The sequence below is a fragment of the Alosa pseudoharengus genome, unplaced genomic scaffold, assembly GCF_046254945.1.
Source record: "Alosa pseudoharengus isolate Yale_2024_CS ecotype anadromous, Long Island Sound unplaced genomic scaffold, YU_APseudo_1.1 YU_APseudo_1.1_scf_5, whole genome shotgun sequence".
Taxonomy (NCBI): Eukaryota; Metazoa; Chordata; class Actinopteri; order Clupeiformes; family Clupeidae; genus Alosa; species Alosa pseudoharengus.
In genome coordinates this window covers 34,134,737-34,144,570 of record NW_027468837.1, presented here as the reverse complement: position 1 = coordinate 34,144,570, position 9,834 = coordinate 34,134,737, and the positions used below count along the sequence as shown (strand labels likewise).

General features: G+C 41.7%; 1 long non-coding RNA gene across 1 annotated transcript; it reads right to left on the bottom strand.

Moving 5' to 3' along the window:
- LOC143103652 (uncharacterized) lies at window positions 1-454 on the bottom strand. The gene is made up of 3 exons (XR_012982935.1): window positions 338-454; window positions 186-248; window positions 1-44 (listed from the first exon to the last, which is right to left on the bottom strand). It is a non-coding gene; the product is annotated as an uncharacterized LOC143103652 (long non-coding RNA).
- Window positions 455-9,834: the final 9,380 nt, after the last annotated feature.

Here is a 9,834-nt window from a genome sequence, read left to right as displayed (position 1 = left end):
GAAAAACTCACATGCAGGTGGTGGAGGCAGTGACATCTGCTGACCTAAAAAAAGGCAGGAAGACACAAATACATCTGAACAGTAACATGATATGCACCAGGTTAATAAACATGAATGTCAGTAGTTCCATGGTAGGAAATATGACTCAACTGGTTTCTTAAATACATGTATAAATGTTAACTTACAGACAGGGCTTCCAGGCACACGCACCATCCTGGAATGCTTTCTTGCTTGCGGAACGGATTAATCTGAAATAAAAGACCAAACAATCTGCACTGATTGCAAAAAGAATATTTGAATTGTGTAAATAATGTAGTCTGTATTTAAGAGGTCCTACCATCACGTGACCCTGCACTGCCTTTTGTGGACGCTCGCATCTTCTTCCGCCTCAATGCTAGAAGTGTCCATCAGCCGCTGACATTTTTCCATAGCTTTGGTGTATGAATCTACGTTGAGAACAAAGTTTTTGTGAGCCAGTAGTAGAACAAAGCAGTATTTCCATACAGAGAAAACTATTATTGATAGTATTGCAGCAATCAGTCACCTGTACACAACCAGATTTTCTTGACTGGATATTTGGCCCAGCTTTTGACTTGATTTTTGTATTGTAGCCCAGAGAATTTCTAATGGGGACACAGAGCATCCATAGAAATGCATGGGCTTAGTTTGTAAAGCCAGTATGGCAGCTGTGTATAGCCTACTACACACATTCCGCCCCTTTCTGTATGCTTCAGACCTCTGAAGTTCGCCTACAAAAAGGAACCAAAACTGCCATCTTTGCCTATAAGGAGATCAGGGTGTTAATTTAACCTGACTACCTATGACAAGTTACATTGCAAGTTAGGTCTGGGGTAGCAAAAATCTAAGTTGCTGTCTTAACGTAGGCCTACCGAAGATCACAGTTAGCCTACCACTCGAAGGCAGAGGGCAAAAGTGTGTTGAGCAAAATGTCTGCATTTCAGACTTCTTCGTCCCCGGGAGAGTGCAATAATTCTCTCCCCATGTTATTTTCCCATAGCAAAAATTGCAAGATAGGCTACCGGATCTCAGCTTTTTGAAGGCAAAATTCAGAGGTATATTCACTTGAATCGTCTATCCGATCAACTGTGTTACAAGATGGCCGCCGACAGTGTATACATTATCTATAGCCACCTCTATGGCTCTAGTGTAGCCTACATATGCAGGACTGTTCAGTAGGTTATACCCACTTAAAAAGCATCACCATCTCAGTATACCCACTTAAAATAGACTAGGATACATTTGGGGTTGATCATAGTATAGCCTACCCACTACAGCTAACTACTAGCCTACATCACACTAGCCTAGATCCAGCTACATACAGTAGGCTATATCCACTAGCCTACTAGACTACACCACTGCTGCCGAGTGACTTGACTAAAAGGACTGACTGTACACTAAAACTAATTAAAAGAAACGGTAGCCTAGTGCTATTATTTGTAACATCAACGCGAGCATGTTAACACGATGACACAAAACATAACACGTTGAGAACAGCAGCAAAGACGAACGATCAATGTGCTTTGGTAAATTACAAACTTGGCATAATCGGAATATAACAAAGCCCTACAAGTGAAAGGACTTAAGGTTAAACCTCAAACCCTTCCATTACAACCACTAGGCCTACATCTTCTTCTTCTTCTTCTTTTTTATATGGCGGTTGGCAACCAGCTTTTTGGTGCATTACCGCCACCATCTGGACTGGAGTGTGGATCAAATGGTCATCCTACACTTTCCTAAATTCTTTTCAATAACCCAGTTACCTTCAAAAAAGAAAACAAAAAAAGAAAAACAAATTTCACCTGATTCTCTTTGCAGTATGTCATTCAAATTTAATGTCATCTGGATTTCACCAAGTTGTGAGATAAACCTTTGTCTGGCTTGATGGTACTCAGGACAAAACATAATTACATGCTCTATGGTCTCTTGACTATTGCAATATTCACACATTCCATCAACATGCTTTTTCATGGTAAACAATGTTCTGTTTAATCCTGTATGTCCTAGCCTCATTCTGGACACCACATCTTCTTCTTGCTTACTTCTGCATGTATTCCTGCTCCTCCCCACCTTTCCTTGAATACTATGCAGGTGTCTACCAGACACTAGGCCTACATCATGTAACTGTAACATATTTCACTTACTTTCGTGAGATCGACTTCAAGACGAGTGTAATCCATTCCAAGACTTCTTCCAGCGGTGTTCAAGAATCACAGAATTCAAACAGAGCCCGTTTACGGAAGTCAGGTCAAGACTTCAATCGATCACCTAAAGCAGAGGCGCTGTCTTCCCCCTACTGGCGTGGGGGTAGGCCTACGTGTAAGGGAGAGCCTGTCTGATTGAACTGAAGTGAATTGTGAAATGAAAGAAGTGAATTTTCTTAGTTGTGAAAAGTGTTCTATTGATAGATTCTTGTTTAAAGTTCATTCACCTAATACGGTAAAAAAAGCACAAAAGTATATATTTTTTATTTAGTAAAATTGATATTAGCCTTAAATAAATAATATCTTGATATGATAATACCTTACTTAGATTTTATAAGACCAATAATTTTGTATGTTACTTCAAAAACTGAAATGGAGCTTGTTTAAATAAACATTTCAAAACCGCACTCAGAACAACCAAAAAACAACCAAAGACAACCAAACGGGAACGTTGTGTGAAGGTACTGTGCAACCACAGGAGAACGTTTTAGTTGGTTGGTTCCCTTAACGTTTAGGGAACGTTAGAACCCTTAGGGAACGTTCCCTAACCGTTAGTTTTTGGTTTGATTCGAACTAACCTTTAGGGAACCATACACTAACGTTCCCGAACGTTCCCTTAACGTTTTGGGTTAGTGAGGCCTATACACGGTAATTTCTGGCATTACTACTAGCATATGAATGCATTATTTATGTTGAAAGACGTGAAAGAAATGACACAGGCTTGCACAAATTCATCATTTAAAATAAAACGTTTCACTTTCGCTATCATTGCGAGAATAGGCTACAATATGGAAAATGTTCCCTTTCAGTCTGATCGGGTCCAAACATGTATGGGATTTCCTTAGCCTGTGCTACATCTTTCCAAGAAGTTTTGTGAAAATTGTACCGGTAGCTTTTGCGATATTGTTGACAGCCCTACCTCACCACAGGGTGCAGTAAATGGAAGCTTTTGATAGCGCACGCCGCTAACGAAAAACGGAAAATCACCAGGACAAACCACTCAGGGGTGTAGGCTACTCTGGAACCATAGGTCACTAATTTGTGTGTTATTTACGTTTGATTACATTTCAGATACGTGTTGGTTTCCTAGTATAACGCTTTATTCTTTCTTTATTTTTCTATGTCCAAGACCCTGACTAGACCCTGACGTCTATTACATAAGGGGAGAACTGGGACTTTTCAATGAAACGTAATTTACAAAGACATCGTATCACACTGAAAGATAATATTTTGTCCATAGCAACCTACATCTGTCCTCTGTCAAATACAGTTGGAATTTCATCTCTGAACAAAACCGTTCATGAGTTATTTAAGCAGAAGTCGGATGTGCGTTTTGTTTCATTCGACTCTCCTGGCCAGAATGAATGGAACAGGCATGGGGGACGAAAAAAACATGCCATTTAAGCTATGTACTTCCCACAACTTCAATATTTGACAACATATCATGAATGGTACTTCAAATAGGTGTTATTTTAAATAGATTGCTGATGGGCTATACGTCTTGGTGAACGTCTGTTAACAACTTCTTGCCGTTATCGTGAAGCGTGTATCTCGCGGTTATGGAAATATCATGCAATATGCCATTTTATAGTTAGAACAATATGTGTTCCCAATTATATCATGTTTCTATAGTGTAACATGTTATTTCACTGTGTCTTTACGTGGGTTAGGGCACCACACATCCAAATAAGTGCCCTTCGTGACCCACAGGCCTTCAGTCTATGTAGGAAATAATGGAAAATAAACTGTAACCATTCCAAAAATGATCACCATATGTTGTCAGAGAGTAAGGAAACACAATGAATTGAAGTAATGGCTTATTTGACAACATTACTCTAACCCGTAAAACCCCGTAAAACCCATGAAAAAAATGAGTTACGGGGCGGAATCTCTTGGAATTTTCGTTTATGTTTTGAACGATTAATTCTAGAATAGCGTATTAATAATGGGCTAGCGCGTCCTCCTATTTGGGTTGCCAAATTAGCAAAGGCCAACTGTCAACAGCTGTCAGTTGTAGTCATGAACGCCTACGAGAGGCAGGAACATTTCCAAAATTAAAACAAGAAACAAATTAAGTGGACATCGGAGGAGCTTCCTGAGATGGTGACGTCTTCCTCAAATGAAGAATATCAAGTCTGACGCAGAGCTGGCCATATTTCTCCACAACAGGTAGCCTAGGCTAAACTTCATCTGCATAGCTAACTTCAGCTAAAGATGTTACGTTGGTTAGAGAGGTATTTTTTGTTTTCACTGTTTCCGTAATGTGTAGCTGGGTCGTGGTTGGAGAAACGTTAAAGCAGATGCAGGTCAACTAACGTTAGCCAAGTCTTCATTACATCTGGCAACCCAGAAGAGGCTCGCGTCTGGTAGTCTTGAGAACGTTCACCAGTGTTTTGATTTTGGCCTACAGAACGTTCGGTAACAATCCTACAAATCGCACCTTTAACATGGCAAAACTCGAAAAGCTTGTCAGACCTCCCGTGCCTAGTGACGGGTTGCTAAGCCATGATTGGCCTGTGGCGGTTTTCGGGTGTGGCTTAGCGAAGGGTGAATTACATCAGTGTTTCTCAAAGTGTGGTCCGGTCCCCAAGCTGACCCAAGTGGTCCGCGAGCAGACGTGGTAAAATATAATATAGATGAGTTGTTTGCAATATTGAACCAATTTATATGTCAATCCAAACAGTTCTGCAACACTGTCTATGTAAGATAAGCCAGTTTAAATCATATGAATCCTCTGACACAATAGTGCAAAGACAATAAGCAAGGTGGTTCAGTGAGTAGGCCTATTGTGTAGGCTATAATAGTAGGTCTAATCTTTTTTTTTTTTTTAGCTAGGTGGTCCGTGCATTTCTTTTTTATTGGTTAAGTGGTCCTTCGTCTGAAAAAGTTTGAGAAACCCTGAATTACATTATTAGATGCACCTGTATTGAGTGGGGCTATAAAAGGGGTTCTCTGTCTCTCTCTCAGTAGGCACTTTTTCCCTCCTTTCTTGCAGGCACTTCGATAGTCCTTTACACTAGCACGTTATTCTTTCTCTCCTCTTTATTTCTATTTCCCCCCTTTTGCCTTTCACTTACTCATCTTACATGCTGATAGACTACTGCTATTTACATTCACGCATACACGCACTCTTCAACATTCATCTCCCTAGACACTTTAGTTTGTTAATGTTGCTATCATTAATAAATGGTTAAATTTGAAACTGTTGTTGTCTCCCTTTATGTTGCGGTCTGTTCACGAGCTGGCCGTAACAATACTCAAACACAGAAAAGAGAATTTCAGGCTGAATTTTAATAGGCAATGAGCATCACAGAAGGAGTGCTTTAATCGGGCTCCCTTCATTTGCTACTGATAATTAACTAGAGAGGATGAAACAATTGGGCTTGTATTATTTCATATCTCACTGACAGAAATTGTATGCTAGTTTATTAATTATTTTTATTCTATTCATCCTCCACACCATTGTCTCTCTCCCTCTTCAGCGCCACTTTGTGCTTCTGTTTCTCTCTTCTGCTATTTCTCTCATTCTCTTTTTTTTCCGATTCTCTCACCCTCTTTTTCTCACAGATTGCCTCTGCAATCACTCTCTCTTTCTCTCAGATTGCCTCTGCTATCACTCTCTCTTTTTCTCAGGTTGCTTCTGCTATCACTCTCTCTTTCTCTCAGATTGCCTCTGCTATCACTCTCTCTTTCTCTCAGGTTGCTTCTGCTATCACTCTCTCTTTCTCTCAGATTGCCTCTGCTATCACTCTCTCTTTCTCTCAGATTGCCTCTGCTATCACTCTCTCTTTCTCTCAGATTGCCTCTGCAATCACTCTCTCTTTCTCTCAGATTGCCTCTGCTATCACTCTCTCTTTCTCTCAGGTTGCTTCTGCTATCACTCTCTCTTTCTCTCAGATTGCCTCTGCTATCACTCTCTCTTTCTCTCAGATTGCCTCTGCTATCACTCTCTCTTTCTCTCAGATTGCCTCTGCAATCACTCTCTCTTTCTCTCAGATTGCCTCTGCTATCACTCTCTCTTTCTCTCAGATTGCCTCTGCAATCACTCTCTCTTTTTCTCAGGTTGCTTCTGCTATCACTCTCTCTTTTTCTCAGGTTGCTTCTGCTATCACTCTCTCTTTCTCTCAGGTTGCTTCTGCTATCACTCTCTCTTTCTCTCAGATTGCCTCTGCTATCACTCTCTCTTTCTCTCAGATTGCCTCTGCTATCACTCTCTCTTTCTCTCAGATTGCCTCTGCTATCACTCTCTCTTTCTCTCAGATTGCCTCTGCAATCACTCTCTCTTTCTCTCAGATTGCCTCTGCTATCACTCTCTCTTTCTCTCAGATTGCCTCTGCAATCACTCTCTTTTTCTCTCAGATTGCCTCTGCAATCACTCTCTTTCTCTCAGATTGCCTCTGCTATCACTCTCTCTTTCTCTCAGACTCTCTCTTTCTCTCAGGTTGCCTCTCTTTCACTTGGTTTCACCACCTCCCCATGCTCTCTCTCTCCATTTCTCTTTCTCTCTTTATACCTTTTCTCTTCATCTCCCCCTTTCTAAACGAATGCATCTTGCTCACTAATGATGCAAGTCATGTTGGGGAAATGGTTTCCTCTCAGCGGAGGTCCTTTGGCTCGTTCTGTTTTTGCTGTGCCGCCCTGTACTGTGCAAATGGCTCCAAATGGCACTGTGTGTGTGTTCTGACCCACCAGCCAATTTGCTTCAAGTGCCTTTTTTAGGCGCTTTCCTCATTGACAACGAAGCAAGTGAAGCATAACCTTGTCTGACGCATCCAGAATTGCATAAAGTTGTTATGTTTTATTATTTATTTTGTCCTGCAAAAAACAGTCTGTCTGAAGAGCAAAAAAGCAGGCAGAGTCTCTCTCTCTCTTTCTCTCTCTCTCTCTTTAGGGTTCTATGAAGGCAAGCAGAAAAAGGAGGTATAAAATGGAAAAATAAAGATGAAAAAAGGGAGAGAAAATTGGCAATGGTTTATGATATACACATAGACCTCTCTCTTCTTCTTCTCTCTCTCTCTCTTTCTCTGTGAGTTTCTGCACTGAAAACAGACAAAGAACAGAGGAGAGAAAAGAAAGAGATGAGTGGAAGAGAGAATGGAAGAGACAGAGAAAGAGTGGAAATTGACAAAGAGGGTTATGATGTAGACCCTCAGCTGAACACTGATAGACGAGTGTGTGGGAGGAGGTGCCAGGTCAGCTCAGCAGTAGGGGCTCCCAGCACAGCACAATCAGCCTCTGAGAGCAAACATATCATACAGGAGCGACATGGAGCTGCAAGCCAAAAACACGCCCAGGGCTCAGTCTGACACTGCCCCCTTTCCCCTCAACACATACAGATACCATGGACAGCGCACAAGGTGCAGGAATGAGAATCAAACATGCCATGTGCTAGTCTGTGGTAAAGATCTCACATAAACATTGCATAAGGTTCTTCGACGTGTGCTCTTAAAGGGGCAAACGATGGTGTACTGACTAGGGTACTAGGTTTCCAAGCTGAAGCCAGAGTCGTGGTTTGAATCCCTGGGTGTCATCACTGTGCCAAAGCAAAGTGCAAGGCACTCAACCTGGAATTTCCCCAGTGGCACTTTAATTGGTAAGTCGTTGTGGATAAGAGTGTCAGCTGAATGCATAAATAGTCAAATGAAATACTGTAGGTCTTACAGAGTCTATGTTACAGTATGTCAGGAAGTATAATTATGTGTGTTAACACACTGTTATATGTATACAATGCACATATATCATTTGTACAGACTTTTCCTGTAAGGGGCTAATTTTCTCCTCTCTATTCTTTTAGCCCTGCATTCTGTGACACCTCATATTCACACAGTTCAGCAGGTTGATGTCTCTCTGAAGGGTTGTCCCATGAAAACAGTCTCCCGAGAGCCAGACCTGTGCATCGTAGCATTGTCATCCAGTGGACCTGTGCATTGTAGCGTTGTCCTCCAGCGGACCTGTGCATCGTAGCGTTGTCATCCAGCGGTCAGCCGAGGCCAAGCTCCAGAGGCCTGACTACAGTCTGCGCCTAATCAGCTGTGTGAGGTGGGATCGGCATGTTAACAAAGCTGGCAGGCGTGGCACGACGTGGCACGGTCGACATGTGTGTGCCCCCGTCAACACCTGGCACTCCTCTGTGCCACCTCCTCTTTGTGTCGGTTCTGTTCAAGTGCGCCACCACGTCATCGCTCGCTGCAAAGCAGACAGGTGCACCATTGATGGGCGGACTTTGCCACCACTGATGAGCTTAAAGGAGTGACTGCTTGAAATGAATATCCGTCAAAAAGGAAAAGCACAGGTTCTTTCAGCGCGCCTCAAGAGGAGCACATTTAATTAATGTGCCAATGCTTTTATCCACAGCTACTCACGTACTGTACATGAAAAAAGGCAAGCGTCTCCTGTCCTGTCAAGCACCTTCCCAGGAGCCCATTAAACAGATTCATCAGTGCAACTCCAAATGGTTCTCAAAAGCTTCATGCTGTTAAAATAACACCCAGGAACACTACTGATAGCAGATCATCAGGCCCATGTGGCGTGTCATTGATGTAACCATATGCTAGGCACAGCATTGCATATTATGGTCCTTTATGTAAAGGCTAGTTCTGGTTTTCTCTTCCTTGGAATAAAAGATATGTGTATTTTCAGAGGCTTATTTTCAGTGCATCACTTGTGGTGTGTGTGTGTGTGTGCATTGCACTGCAGAGGATTACAGCAGGCAGTAAAAACGAAGGTCTAACTGATGTAGCCACCATGTGTTTCTGTTCACACACACACACACACACACACACACACACACACACACACACACACACACACACACAACTATATGCACACACGCACACAGGCAAATGTACACCCATGCACACATATACAAACACACACACACATACAGTTTACTGTAGTGTGCATACAATAAGTAGGAAGTCGTGACAACACAACAGTCATGCAGAGAATGGTTTCATATATCTGTTTAATCATGCACATATCCAAATCCAGCTTAAATGAATGTATCCTAGTGTCTGAACCCCTGTGTGGATCGCAGATTTCAATAGTGGGATCTCCAATGCGGAGGAAAAAAGGAAGAAAATCTTTATCCTTATCTTCTATTTGAAGTAATGAAATAATGAACAGAAATTTAGCAGTTGCCTGAGCTCTGATGTGTCTAGAAGTTTCTCTCTCCAGAATTAACTGTGAATACATTCACTAAACATGACCAAAGCTTCTCTTTTTCTTGCCAACGTCTAGGGTTCCCGAAAAGCTACTTATGCAAGTGTTGAAAATTATTTACATTTGTGGTGCAAAGGCAAGGCCATAACAATAAACACAAAGACTACAAAGACGCTTTTCCTTTGAACTATTTTAGGTTCATTTTTATTTATTTTTTCCTTCTCCAAAAAGGCGGAGAATATTTCTACATTTTGAGGCAATGAGAGAGGAGCGAGAGCCAAGCTGTCATTGCCAAGATTAAAGAGACGCTAATTAAACTTTAATCACCCCGAATATCGACGACACGTCAACACTGTACGCAAACAAACCTCTCCCCTTTATTTCTATCCATACATGAGTAGGTACAATGGATGCCATGAACCACAAAAATACATAAACTTTTTTTGTCATC